The sequence below is a fragment of the Neovison vison genome, chromosome X, assembly GCF_020171115.1.
Source record: "Neovison vison isolate M4711 chromosome X, ASM_NN_V1, whole genome shotgun sequence".
Lineage (NCBI taxonomy): Eukaryota > Metazoa > Chordata > Mammalia > Carnivora > Mustelidae > Neogale > Neogale vison.
This window is the reverse complement of record NC_058105.1, coordinates 18,626,200-18,640,029: the sequence shown is the minus strand read 5'-3', so window position 1 is coordinate 18,640,029 and position 13,830 is coordinate 18,626,200. Positions and strand designations below refer to the sequence as shown.

The 13,830-nt window shown below is 42.1% G+C and overlaps 1 long non-coding RNA gene across 1 annotated transcript in view; it reads left to right on the top strand.

The window, feature by feature from the left end:
• Positions 1 to 13,830, top strand: part of LOC122896432 — a 46,545-nt gene that overhangs the window by 2,088 nt on the left and 30,627 nt on the right. The window contains exon 2 of the long non-coding RNA XR_006382411.1: positions 4,293 to 4,457. This is a non-coding gene — a long non-coding RNA (uncharacterized LOC122896432). The remainder of the gene's footprint in view (positions 1 to 4,292; positions 4,458 to 13,830) is intronic.

Below are 13,830 nucleotides of genomic sequence, written 5' to 3'. Positions count from 1 at the left end.
CATAGAGTGTCGGTGAGAGGTATTATGAAAGGGCTTTCGGTTCTCTGCAACATTTTAATTCTTCAAAATGATCAGGTGCTATGGGGGGGAACAGGGGGATAAGTGCTTTTTTAAAGGAGAAAGAAAAGAAAGGTGTTGATCATCGCTTCCTCAAAAAGCAATATCCTGACTGTCTCCGGGCTTGGTGGGCAGGTCAGCCTGTTCAACTCCGGCTGCCTGTTCTGTCCTCCCCAAAGATCTCTATACTTAGAAAAGTATTTTCACATACATTATCTCATTAGACTCCAGTTGTTTGCCAGTTTACTTTTATTAGGCAATGAGAGTATAAAAACCAGTCAGGAGAGCACAGCCAGGCGGCTGAGCACCAAGGGCTCTGAACCGAGGCAGACAGGCATTTAACGGCAGCTCGCCCCCGGCTTTAGCTGTGGCACCTCAAGCAAAGGATTTCACCTGTCTGAGGCTCTAACCCCTCATCTGTAAAATGAAGCTAACCATTTCGTGTGAGAATACAATGCAGTGGTGTGTATTTGAGATGATTAGCTCAGTCTCTCGCTCATGACGAACCCTCAGTAAATGCTGGCTATTTGGTTTTTATGTAAAAGACTTAATAGAGTATTACTTAAAAAAAGATTTTATTTATTTATGACAGAGACAGCAAGAGAAGGAACACAAGCACAGGGGAGCTGGAGAAGGAGAAGCAGGCTCCTCGCTGAGCAGGCAAACCAAAATGGGACTCCACCCCAGGATGCTGGGATCATGACATGACCTGAGCCAAAGCAGATGCCCAATGTCTGAGCCACCCAGGCGTCCCCTAAAGTGTTATTCTAAAAAAAAAAAAATCAGCAAATATACAGAGGAAAATAAAACTTTAACAGCTCAAATATCTCCCAATGGCACAAGAATAATAACTGAGTTACTCTTTCCAAAGATATTCACTGTTAAAAGCTTCTTGTGTTTCCGGGGGAAAATGGTATTTTTATGTTAGCCTGTCTATCAATCCAACTTCTATATGTATTTTTAAAGATTATTTATAAAAGCAATCTTACTATGCACATTATTTTGCACCTGGCTTTTTTCACTTACTGTATCTTGGTGATTGAAATCATTGAAACAAAAGGGTACTCACATTTAAAATTTTCTGGTAAATATTACTAAATTGTCATTCAGGAAGATCATACCAGTTCACATTTCTACTTACACAGCATGACTATATGTGATCTTTTTGTATCCTCACCCTAGGTATTAACTAATTTTAGTATTTTATAGCTACTCTTACTCACTTTAGGGTATTTTCAGGACTAACAAATGCAAAGTAGTATGACAGAGGAATTTGGGCTTCTGAATCAGGGAGTCCTAACCTTGCCCTTTGCCAGATAGACCTTCATCCCCTCGTTTGTTAAGCTGAACGTGAGAGCCGTGACTAGCTCATAAGGCTCCTTGGAAGAATAAATGAGACAATCCATTCAAAGCATTGAGCGGTCCAAATGAACTGTTTAATAAATGTAAACTGCTCACATAACACTTTCCACTCCCAAGGTTCAAGGATGGGGGGAGGGTAACTTCTCGGACCGTTTGCCCTTGAGATTCAGAACTTTTGTTTTCAGTGGAGGCTGTTTTGTATCTATTCTGTGTCTGAGGGCATAAACTATATGCAGAATATGTAAGTTACAGGTACATAATCCTGTTTTACGCAATTAGCCTGGCACAAGTTGAAAGTGCAAAAGTTTGCTTCGGGCACCAATTGTTCACTTCCATGATCCCTCCCTTTCCAGTTTATACCTCCTTCAGCTGCAATCCCTGGAGCTGTGGACGGTTCTGGATCATTTTCCCTCACTTCTACCCTCCCAGGGAGCCCTCTCACCCTCCAGGGTCTGGGAAGAAACCCAAGCCCTGTACTATCCGTGTCCCAGGCACTTTTCACTCTTTGGCTTGAACTTGCCCTTGGATTAGCAGAACCTGAGTCAGTAGTGTCCTGGGTCTTTGCCTACAGAAGTCTTCGACAAGGCATCTCTTATTTCAGTGCTTTAGGTTGGCCTCTCTGTACAGATTGTTCTGGGTTCTTCCCAGCTCCTTCTACCCTCTGAGATGCCGATCTTCCTTTCCAAATCTGGCCTCCGGCTATACCAGCTGCTGGTTCTGCCTATCAGTCTCCCCAGCTCTAGCTTTCCTACAACCCCAACAATGATTTAATCATATTTGACCTTGTCCACCTGGACTCCTTCATCCATACAGTGGGGTTTCATGGAAAGGGCTGCTTACCACAGAAGCCACTGCCCCAGCCTGGCCAGGGAAATGCTTCTAGAGAGGCACAAAACTCGTGTTTTCCAGTTGGGACAGCTGAGAAAGTTCTCTCTCTAAGAACTCAGGGGCCTACTAAATAAGAGTCTAACACAGCAATCTGAACCCCTTTATTATTCTCCCTAGCTCATCTTTTTTTTTTTCAAATATAGGAAAGTATTTTGTAATCTATTAAGAGCCAAATAAGTTTGAGGGGGACACCTGGGTGGCTCGGTCAGTTAAGCGTCTCCCTTCAGATGAGGTCATGATCCTAGATCCTACCATTGAGTCCCACATGCGGCCCCTTGCTTGGTGGGGAGCCTGCTTCTTCCTCTGCCTGCCATTCCCCCCTGTTTTGCGCGTGCTCTCTCTCTGGCCAATAAAAAAAAAAAATAATCTTCCCAAAAAAGAACCAAAGAAATTTAAGGAATTAGTATTAATAATAACCATAATATTTTCCTTGTTTATATATGCATGTCTATGGGCACTTTAAATCCGTTGTATAAACCTACTCTAAAATTACATCCGTTTGAAGGTAACTGGGAGGTGTTGGTAACATACAGGTGGGTGGGGCCCTATTCCTGGGGTTTCAGATGCTGGGGCAAGGGCCAATAATTTGCATTTCTAAGATCCCAGATGCTAAGTTACTGGATGCTGCTGCTGTTGCTGGTCCAGGGACCCTACCTTAAGCATCACTGTCCTAAAAAGTGGTGGGACTTCATATTTGGGCCTTCCCTGCTCAGTATTCACCAGTTTATCCACTCATTCATGTATTTACTCATTCAGCGCCCCATTGATTAAACTCCTACTCTGTGCCAAGCACTTTGCCGCATAGTGGGAATAGGAAGACAGGTAAGACACGGTGTCTTAAGGAGTTCATGGCCTTTCGAAGAGTTCATCGAATTAAATTATTTGCATTACAGTGTGACAAGTGTCACGATAGAGATATGGCCAGGGTACTCTGGGAGACCCAGGAAGGGCATCAGAGAAGGTTTTTTGTTTTTTTTTTTGAGGAGGCGATTGGGCTATAGGTAAGGAGGTCAGAGGGGTCAGTAGGGGCTAGAGCCAGATAAAGAAAATCCTTGTATGGTAAGTTGAGGGGCTTGACCTTTCCCCTGCAGGCTGTAGGAAGTCACAGAACGTGATTGCGTAAAGGTCGGGCTGTATGACACCGAGCAAAAGTAGTGGATCCAGCACCCAGGCCCAGATTCAAATATTGACCATACTGCTTGTAGGACCTGGGGAAAGTTACTTAACCTTCTCTGAGTCTCCCTTTTGTCATGTGTAAAGGGGGAAAGAGCATCTGCCTTATTTAGGTGTTGCAAAGATTAAGAAAAAGTGCCTAAATGTCTGGTATATGGTATGTGTTTAATAAATGGTGGTTATGGTCAGGTTTGAACTTTAGAAAACTAAAGATGGGGAAGACACACTTCTCAGATTATGACAATTCATTCGAAACTACCAAGCCAGTTCAAATATCAAGGCCATATTTGATGTAGTGGCAAGCGGGAGGATTTCATGGTATACTAATGATTTATAGGTGGCTGACTCTATGACAGGCATTGTGGTTTACACATACCATTTTATTGAAAAGATTTTATTTATTTGAGAGAGAGAGAGAGAGTGCATGAGCACAGGGAGGGGTAGGCAGAGGGAGAAGCAGACTCCCCACTGAGCAGGGAGCCCAACACAGGGCTCCATCCCAGAACCCCAGGACCACGACCCGAGCCCAGTTGTACAACGAAGGGAGTAAGGCTCAGAGCAGTTAGGTAATTTTTACAAAGTGGCACAGCTTATCAGTGTCTGAGCTTGAGTTCAGACTCAGGTCAGTCCAAGCCTGGAGCCCCGGGGATGTTTGCCACCTTGTTTCACAGCAAGCAGTTCTGTTTCTCTGGAGTATAAAGCAGTGATGGGCGATGAGACAGTGTTAAAGAATTTGGGCTTTGTTCTCCTGTTTCTCTAACCTTGAGCAAGTCTGGTTGTTCCAACTGATTTCATATCCTCTCCAACAACAGGCCTCCATGACCCACCAGGAACCCCTTGACCTTGGATCTGTTGCACCTGCTGCTGAAGCTGAGGTTGTCACGATCACCTTCCAAAATGCCTTGGAGCATTTATGACAGGGAACCTCCTTCTCTTGCCCCTGGAACCGTATTTAACTCTATGGGAGGAGGCAAGGGGTAAGCTCAATTATCTTTAATTCTATTATTACAAAGAGCAGTTATTATTCACTGGGAGCTTGCTAGCTGTCAGGAAGTTGGTGGAACACTTCAGTAACTCACGGCAAGTACTAGTATCATCATCCCTAGTGTAGAGAGGAGGAAACTAGGCTCAGGGAAGGTAAGTAACTTTCCTAAGATCACACAGCTCCAGATACTGATCCAAGCAGAGAACTGGAACTTTCATCTTCACAAACCTTACATTTTTAATTTCTTACTTGGCCTCTGCATCTCTGGCACTTCCAAACACAAATGTCATCCTCTTGAATGCTTCTCCTGCCCACGGGATTTATTACCACACAGTAGTTGAAACCCTGTTTTTAATGATGTGTATGCAAATATGCCTGCTTTCTCCAAATTACTGCAGACCATCAGAAGTCATTCTTTGGCCATTAGCAAAACGACAAGGGATGACAAGTGCACTGTTGTTGGGAACGGAAACTGGCATAGCCCAGCATGGAGGCTCCTCAAAAAATTTAAAATAGAACTACCAATTGATTCTACAATCCAGCTTCTGGGTTTATATCCAAAGGAAATTTGTGTCACTATCTTGAAGAAGTATTTGTACCCCCATGCTCACTGCTACATTATTTACGATAGCCGAGACATGGAGATAGATATAAGATATCATTCAGCCATTCAAAAAAGGAAATTCTGCCGTTGGCGACAATATGCTTGAAGCTAGAGGACCTCATGCTAAGTGAAATAAGTCAGACAGAGAAAAACAAATATGGTGTGGTATCACGTATATGTGGTATCTGAAAAAAACAGGAAGAACCCAAACGCATAGAAACAGAGACCAGACTGGTGGTTGGCAGGGGCACAGGGTTGGGGGAGATGGGTGGAGGAGTTAAACTTCCGGTTAGAGGATGATTAAGTTCTGGGGATGTCATGTACAGAAGAGTGACTATAGTTCACAGTACCGTATCGTAACCTTGACAGTTGCGAAGAGAGTAGGTCTTAAAAGTTCTCACCACACACACTCACACGCACACACACAAACAAATAAGGTAACTATGTGAGGTGAAGGGGGCATTAACTAACTTATTGTGGTAATCACTTCCCAAAATACACACGTATGAAATCATCACATTGTACACTTCACACTTACACAACGTCATATGTCAATTACAACTCGATAAAGCTGGGGAAAAAAGTCATTCTTCCCCTCCTCCATTTACTATTTTATTCTTCTTTATAAATGGTAATTTGTGATAATCACATGCCAGGCTAAATTTTAGCTATTGTGTGTGAATGCTTAATGTGAAATTGAAGATTCTTCCAAAGTTGTAAAGTATGGTTATGAGAACACTATAGACTCCAGTCCCATGTGACTCAGCTTCCAAGGGGAATTTATCCCAAGTACTTCACAGCTTACTGAAAGTGATCCTCTGACCTACCTGGACCTCCATGTGTTCTCAGGAATTCCCCCAGCCGGTAACCAAAGTTGAGGCTAGAAAGGAATTGCCTTAAAATTGAATTCTCAGCCATTTCAAAGGACTGGTGTCTGAATGCTGGTAAAGGCTGGTATTTTTTTTTAAATTTTATTTATTTATTTGACAGAGAGAGATGACAAGCAGGCAGAGAGGCGGGCAGAGAGAGAGGAGGAAGCAGACTCCCTGCTTAGCAGAGAGCCCGATGCGGGGCTCGATCCCAGGACCCTGAGATCATGACCTGAGCCAAAGGCAGCGGTTTAACCCACTGAGCCACCCAGGTGCCCCAAAGGCTGGTATTTAAATAGGAGTACTAGACCACTCCGCTGGCTCAGTCGGTGGAGCAGGGGACTCGACCTCAGTGTTGCGAGTTCAAGCCCCACGTAGGGTGTAGAGATTACTTAAAAATAAAATCTTGAAAAATGTGAGAAATAATGTGAAAAATTAATCAAGATAGATATTGTTCGCTAAAATAGATCACTGTTACTGTCTCTTTTGAAACTGTAGCAGTGCATAAATCCTGTCAATTTTTTAATCTGGAACAGCTCGCTGAATACACTGAAGTCTAGCACTAGGTGGCAGCAAAAGATTAAGCTAAAAACATTCCCTCCCCTTTTGATTCTTTATTCTTATTTTCAAAATTTTTAAAACAATAAAAGCAAAATCCACTTCCTGGATTTAAACAAAGAAGACCCCACACACTTTCTTGTTGCTTGAACAGAGTCAGTGGGTGAGAGGGTGGGTTGCTGCTGCTCAAAGTGGGCGCCTTGGGGAGATCACCCAGACTCAAGGAGTAGTTTGACCTCCAGCTTTGAATGGTCTGGAGCTCTGTTTTGTGTCATGTGGAAAGCTGAGGGATTAGAAGTTTGAAGGTGAGGGTAGAGGGGTGAGCCCACTACTGTGAACCAGTTCCCTAAAAGTCAGAATAATAAATCATTTTACAAGGAGAAATCTAATTTTCAAGCTGATGGCAGCACTTGGGCTACTTAACTCAGTGAATGTTCTCCCCCCCCCCGACAAGATGAGCAAAATTAACTCAAGGGATCACTTAGAGAGCCCAGGGAGTTTGCTGATCATAAGGGCATCTCAAAGTTACTATATTTGAGATTCAGCATATCCTTGTGTTTTTTTAAGATTTTATTTATTTGATAGAGCGTGCATAAGTTGGGGGAGGGGCAGAGGGAGAAGCAGACTCTGTAGTGAGCTATATATATAATCTATATATATAGATTATATATCTGAGGTATGGGTCAAATTTCATTCAGTATATATTCTCTCTCTCTATATATATATATACACACACATATATATATGTATATATATATATATATATATATATATATACTGAAAATGGGTCAAAGACCTAAATCTAAGACCTAAACATATAAAATTCTTAGAAGAAAATAGAAGGTAAATCTCCATGACATTGGATTTGGCCAAGAACTCTTAGATATGACACCAAAAGCACAAGCAACCAAATAAGAAGTGGATACATTTAACTTAGTCAAACTTAAAAACTTCTGTGCTTCCAAAGACACTATCAAGAAAGTAAAAGACAACCCAGAGAAGGAGAGATCATATTCGCCAATCACAGGTCTGTTAAGAAATTTGCATCTACGGAGAAAGGGGAACCCTCCTACACTGTTGGTGGGAATGCAAGCTGGTGCAGCCACTCTGGAAAACAGCATGGAGGTTCCTCAAAAAGTTGAAAAGAGAGCTACCCTAGGATCCAGCAATTTCACTACTGGGTATTTACCCTAAAGATACAAACGTAGTGATCCGAAGGGGCATGTGCACCCGAATGTTTATAGCAGCAATGTCCACAATAGCCAAACTATGGAAAGAACCTAGATGTCCATCAACAGATGAATGGATAAAGAAGATGTGGTATATATACACAATGGAATACTATGCAGCCATCAAAAGAAATGAAATCTTGCCATTTGCAATGATGTGGGTGGAACTAGAGGGTATCATGCTTAGCGAAATAAGTCAATTGGAGAAAGACAACTATCATATGATCTCCCTGATATGAGGAAGTGGAGATGCAATGTGGGGGGTTAAGGGGGTAGGAAAAGAATAAATGAAACAAGATGGGATTGGGAGGGAGACAAACCATAAGAGACTCTTAATCTCGCAGAACAAACTGAGGGTTGCTGAGGGGAGGGGGGTCGGTAGAGGGTTGTGGGGTTATGGACATTGGGTTTTGTGTGTGCTGTGGTGAGTGCTGTGAAGTGTGTAAACCTGGCAATTCACAGACCTGTACCCCTAGGGATAAAAATAAATTATATGCTTATTTAAAAATTTAAAAATTAAAAAAAAAGAAATTTGCATCTAGAATATATAAAGAACACTTACAACTCAATAATAAAAAGACCAATAACCCAATTTAAAATGGGAAAAGGATCTAAATAGACGTTTCTCCAAAGAAGATATACAAATGGCCAATAAGCACATGGAAAGATGTTCAGCATCATCAGTCATCAGGGAAATGCAGATCAAAATGACAGATATCACAGCAGAGATAAGATTACAGAAGACCTTCTATTCTCTGCATATGAGTTTGCGCTTTTCTTGATAGGGAGTCACCGAAATCAGCGGAAAGATCAAGTCAGAGTTGCTTTAAACAGACTTGCTTCATGGCACTGGTGGAAGCATGAAGGAAGGGTTACAGACTTATAAACCATTTTGGAGGTGATTACAGAGTTTAGGAATGAGATGTCACACAAATGTTTCTCCAATCTCATCGATTATGTTTTAGAGAAAGCATAAAATGGGACAAATATAAGAAATACTAAGGAGGTAGAATTGGCAGGATGGTAGTTGTTTGGTTATAGGGAGCTGGAACGAAGAAGGAGTTGAGGATGATACCCGAAGTTCTATTTTTCATAACTGGTGGACAGTGGTACCATTTACTGTGATAGAAAACATAAGAAGGGTAAGTGTTGGAGATTTAAAGAAAAAACAAAGAAGGGCACCTGGCTGGTTCAGTCGGTAGAGCATGTGACTTGATCTCTGGGTCATGAGTTGGAGCCCACGTTGGCTATAGACATTGCTTTAAAAACCACATACATGCAGTGCCTCGGCGGCTCAGTTGGTTAAGCATCAGCCTTCAGTTCAGGCCATAATCCCAGGGTCCTGGGATCAAGCCCAACGTCTTTTGCATGTGGGTAACTAGTTGTTCCACCACCACGTGTTGAGAAGACCAAACTACGATTCTAATGGTCTATTTTCTGGTAAGGATATAGCATAGTCCAGACTCCAGTGCTTCCAGAGTTTGGTCCCCAGAGCAGTAGCATTGGTATCACCTGGGAACTTGTTAGAAATACAGTCTTGGGTCCCATCAAAGATCTACTGAACCAGAAATTCAGTGGTTGGGCCTAGTAATCTGGGTTTTAATAAGCCCACCAGGGGGTTCTGATGCAAGGGCTGGTTTAAGAACCAAGGCAAGTCAAATGAAACAATGAAGCACTTGGTCAGGCCACCAAATTCTACTGAATTCTCCCTTATGACTCTTTCCTGCATCCATTGGTCACCACTTCTTCCCATTCTCAGTCTCATTATCTTAGTTCAGGTCCACATAACCTCACAATATGACTGCCTCCTAATTCCCCTCTCCACCCTTAACATTCAGGTCAGCCCAAGAGTTCTAGAATACTCCTCTGGAAAACTCCTTTGTAGACATCAGTCCATGCCACGCTCAAACATGAAAGCTCTGGTGCATCATTGCCTCCAAGATGAAGTACGCACTTTTCAACTGGGCATTTAAGGATCTCCTTACTTTGGCTCCAAGCTGACTTTAAAACATTTTTCACTTGTGAATTCTCAGCAGGAGCTCCCTCTCTGTATAAATAATTCCTTAATTATACCATGAGCATTTTTGCCTCTGTAGTTTGCCCTCTGCCAAATTCTTCCACCTAGACTTTAGCTTAAATGCCTTCCCTTTCAGGCTGCCATCCTGGCGTGCTTCAGGGAAGGTAAGGCACCCCCTCCGCTGTGCTCCCGTAGAACACTGTACTTACACACTGGATTTTGATTGTCTGTTTGTGCCACTATTGTGTAAACTCCCCGATGACAGGAACCTTGTTCATTAAATTCAGCAAATATTTACTCACCGGTACTACGTGCCAGGCCCTGCATCTGCAGCACCTAGGAAGTATTACATAAAAAGTTTTAATGCATTAAGATGAGATTTATCCTTTGTTTATGCTCCTCCCTCCAGCACCTCTGATGCTGCAAGCCATGTTTTGGGAGGATGAATTTTTGGACATGTAAGATGACATCTGAGGGCAAGTGAAGTTGTATAAAAAATACAAGAGCTATGGACTTGATGACAAAGAAGAAGGGAAGGTAGGAAACTTGTATTCATCAAAAATGGTGGGCCGGGGCGCCTGGGTGGCTCAGTGGGTTAAAGCCTCTGCCTTTGGCTCAGGTCATAATCCCAGGGTCCTGGGATCGAGCCCCGCATCAGGCTCTCTACTCGTTGGGGAGCCTACTTCCCCCCCCCCCGCTCTGCCTGCCTCTCTGCCTACTTGTGATCTGTCTGTCAAATAAATAAATTTTTTAAAAAATGGTGTGCCAGCTACCTAATAGGAAATAAAACCTTTTGTTTTCGCCTTCTCTATCTTTTACGTAAATTTGCAAACTAAAATTAAATATATGTAAATAAGGAGAATTTAGTTTGAAAAGTGAATTTTTAAAAGTTTTTAAAAATTCGTTTGTCAGAGAGAGAGAAAGAGAGTGAGCACAAGCAGGGGGAGCAGCAGGCAGGGGGAGAAGCAGGCTCCCCGCTAAGCAAGGAGCCGGAGCGGAACTTGATTCCAGAACCCTGGAATCATGACCTGAGCAGAAGGCAGATGCTTAACCACACCAGCATCCTGAAAAGTAAATCTTTTTAGGACATTTTTGGGTGTCAGAAAAGGTGAACATTTCATAGTAAGATTAGGAAAATGTCTTTTGAGTGTGAACTGAGTTCCACTATTCATAATTTACAGGGACAGTATGACTCGTTTTCCCCACCTCTTGTCCTCTTCTTTCATTAATGAATGACATTGATTGGGAGTGCATCTGGCTTAGGAAAAGATAGCAGAGAGTAAAAAGGGGGATTCCAAAAAGTTTTCAGACAGCCTGGAAGTTCAGCCTCCTTCCACAGTGATCAGGAAAGACTGGACTAAGCACAGAGTTCCAGATTCATCTAAGGTTAAAATAAAAATTTCCAAACTACAGGCCGTGGATCATTTAAGGGCTTGCAAATCAATGTAAACAGCAAGCATCCCATGCAGTAAGTAGATCTGGTACATATATAAGGTGTTTTAAATGTATGCTGTTGTGCGACACTGCGCAGCTCAGTTGGTTCAGTGTCTGCTTTTGGCTCAGGTCATGATCCCAGGACGAGCCCTGCCCCAGACTCCCTGCTCAGCAGGGAGCCTGCTTCTCCCTCTCCCTCTGCCACTATCCCCTGCTTATGCTCTCTCTCAATGTGTGTCGAATAACTAAATAAAATCTTGAAAAAATAAATGTATGCAGATGTTATTATGATGAATAAAAACACATTCACATACTTTTACAAATAAATTTTTTCCTTATTACTAATGCAATACACGTAAATTGTAGAAAACTATAAACTGTGAAAAGGAAGAACTTAAAGTTTACCTAAAATCCTACTACACAGAGTTTACTACAGTTACGTATTTTTCAATAAACTTTTATTTTACCTTTGATTGAGATTTACAGAAAAATTGTGAAGTTAGTACAGAGTTCCCATATGACCCACAGGCAGTTCCCCCTACGATTAACATCTTATGTTAGTATGGTACATTTGTTATAATGAATTAATCAATATTGCTTCATTAATAGTAATGGGAATCCATACTTTATTCAGATTTCCTTAGCTATTACGTAATGCCTTTTGCTGTCCATCTGAGGTCTCATCTATTAGTTATCACATTACATTTAGTTGTCATATTTTTTAGGCTCTGCTTAGCTGTGACATTTTCTCACACTTTCTCTGTTTTTGTTGACATCGGCAGTTTCGAGGAGTGCTGGCCAGGTATTTGTAGAATGTCCCTCAGTGGGATCGGCCTGATGTTTTTCTCATGATTAGACTTTTTTTTTTTTTTAGAGAATTTATTTGTTTATTTTACAGAGAGCTACACAACAAGAAAGGGAACACAACCAGGGCGACGGGGAGAGGAAGAAGCGGGCTTCCCACCGAGCAGGGAGTCCCATGCGGGTCTCAAACCGGGAACCACGATCCAAGCCAAAGGCAGACGCTTAAACACTGAGCCACACAGGTGCCCCGGAAAGTACCATTCTTATCACACCATATCAACTGTACCCCATATAAGATATACAGGTTTCCCCCACTATCCAAAAGTAGAACATCCCTATGAAGCCTTTGGTAAGCTGAAATGGCAGAAAGCTTAGAAGCAATTGCCATTCATTATATGGAAAAAATTTTGAGCATTCCCAGATCCAAAAATACCACCTCTCTTAGGTTTTTCTGGTACCTTAGTAGGCGTCTTGCTAACGGATGGACAAAACAAACCAAGATAAAGCACACACGGTTGGAAGCCCTGGTGACTGGAGGCTGAGATGCTGAGGGTAGTTGCAGGACAGGGGACACGAGGTCCCTCTCTCTCTGCTCCCCAGGGTGCCAGCTGCCTCTCTAAGAGCTCACTCCAAACCCAACACTCAACCCTCTCCTTGCTTTCCTCCTTTTCCCCTAAAAGTGAAAATCTGCTGCAGATTTCTTTCAGTTAGCAAAAACAGCCATCAACTTATGTCTTCCATAAAAGTGAAGTGACGTGATGCTACCTTTCGAAAAGCAAGTCATATCTGTATATATTATTACACTGTACACACCGCTTTGTACCCCGTTTTGTTTTGTCTTTCCATTTAAATGCCTCTGTCGTGGGACCCTTCCGGGTCATTAATGGCCAGGTCTGAATATCTACAAGTTCATTTTTTTTAAAAAAGATTTTATTTATTTATTTGACAGAGATCACAGGTAGGCAGAGAGGCAGGCAGAGAGAGAGGAAGGAGGAAGCAGGCTCCCTGCTGAGCAGAGCCCAATGTGGGGCTTGAACCCAGGACCCTGGGATCATGACCTGAGCTGAAGGCAGCGGCTTAACCCACCGAACCACCCAGGCGCCCCTACAAGTTCATTTTTAATCAGTGTCTGTCTTCCCAAAATGAATTCCCAGGATCCAATTCCTCCAGCGATTTGTTTACTTTATAAAAGGGACATTTTAAGAAGGACTGAAATGTTTACATTATAAAAGGGACTTTTATTTTCATGCACTCATGGAATTTTCCTTGGGGTCAGCAAGATGAGAGCAGGTAAGAGAACAATATAGAGAAAACCAGGAGACTTAGCCTTTTAGCTCCAGGTGGGGAATCCAATTCAGAGTCACTGCTTGGAACTGATGATCTCCAAAGGCTCTTCCTTACTAAACCACAGCCTATTTCCAAGAGTTAAGAGAAAAAGGGTGTGGAAGATCTGTGGCAGTCGATAGTTTTATCATTTAGAAATGATATTTTTATGGATTGAAAGGTGATCCCAAACAACAAGCTAATTTGTACTTTAGTGCAGCAGTTTATTAAATATTAAAATTTAGTTCGTCTGTTTGAACTTTTGCCTAATAGAATCATAGTATAATCACATCACATAATCGCATCATTTAAACCAACATTGAGGTTGAACACAATGTCATATTTTGGGTGTTACTGCTAACTAGACAATATTTACTTACTGTTCTATTTGAGCTGAAGGCAAACGAACTACATGATTAGTGTTCAATCTGCTTATATGGATCCAAACAAATATGTCATTAATATCTACTGATGTTATTCTTTGAAGGAAGTGAGATTAGGTTTTTGTATTCTTATAAATAATAAGT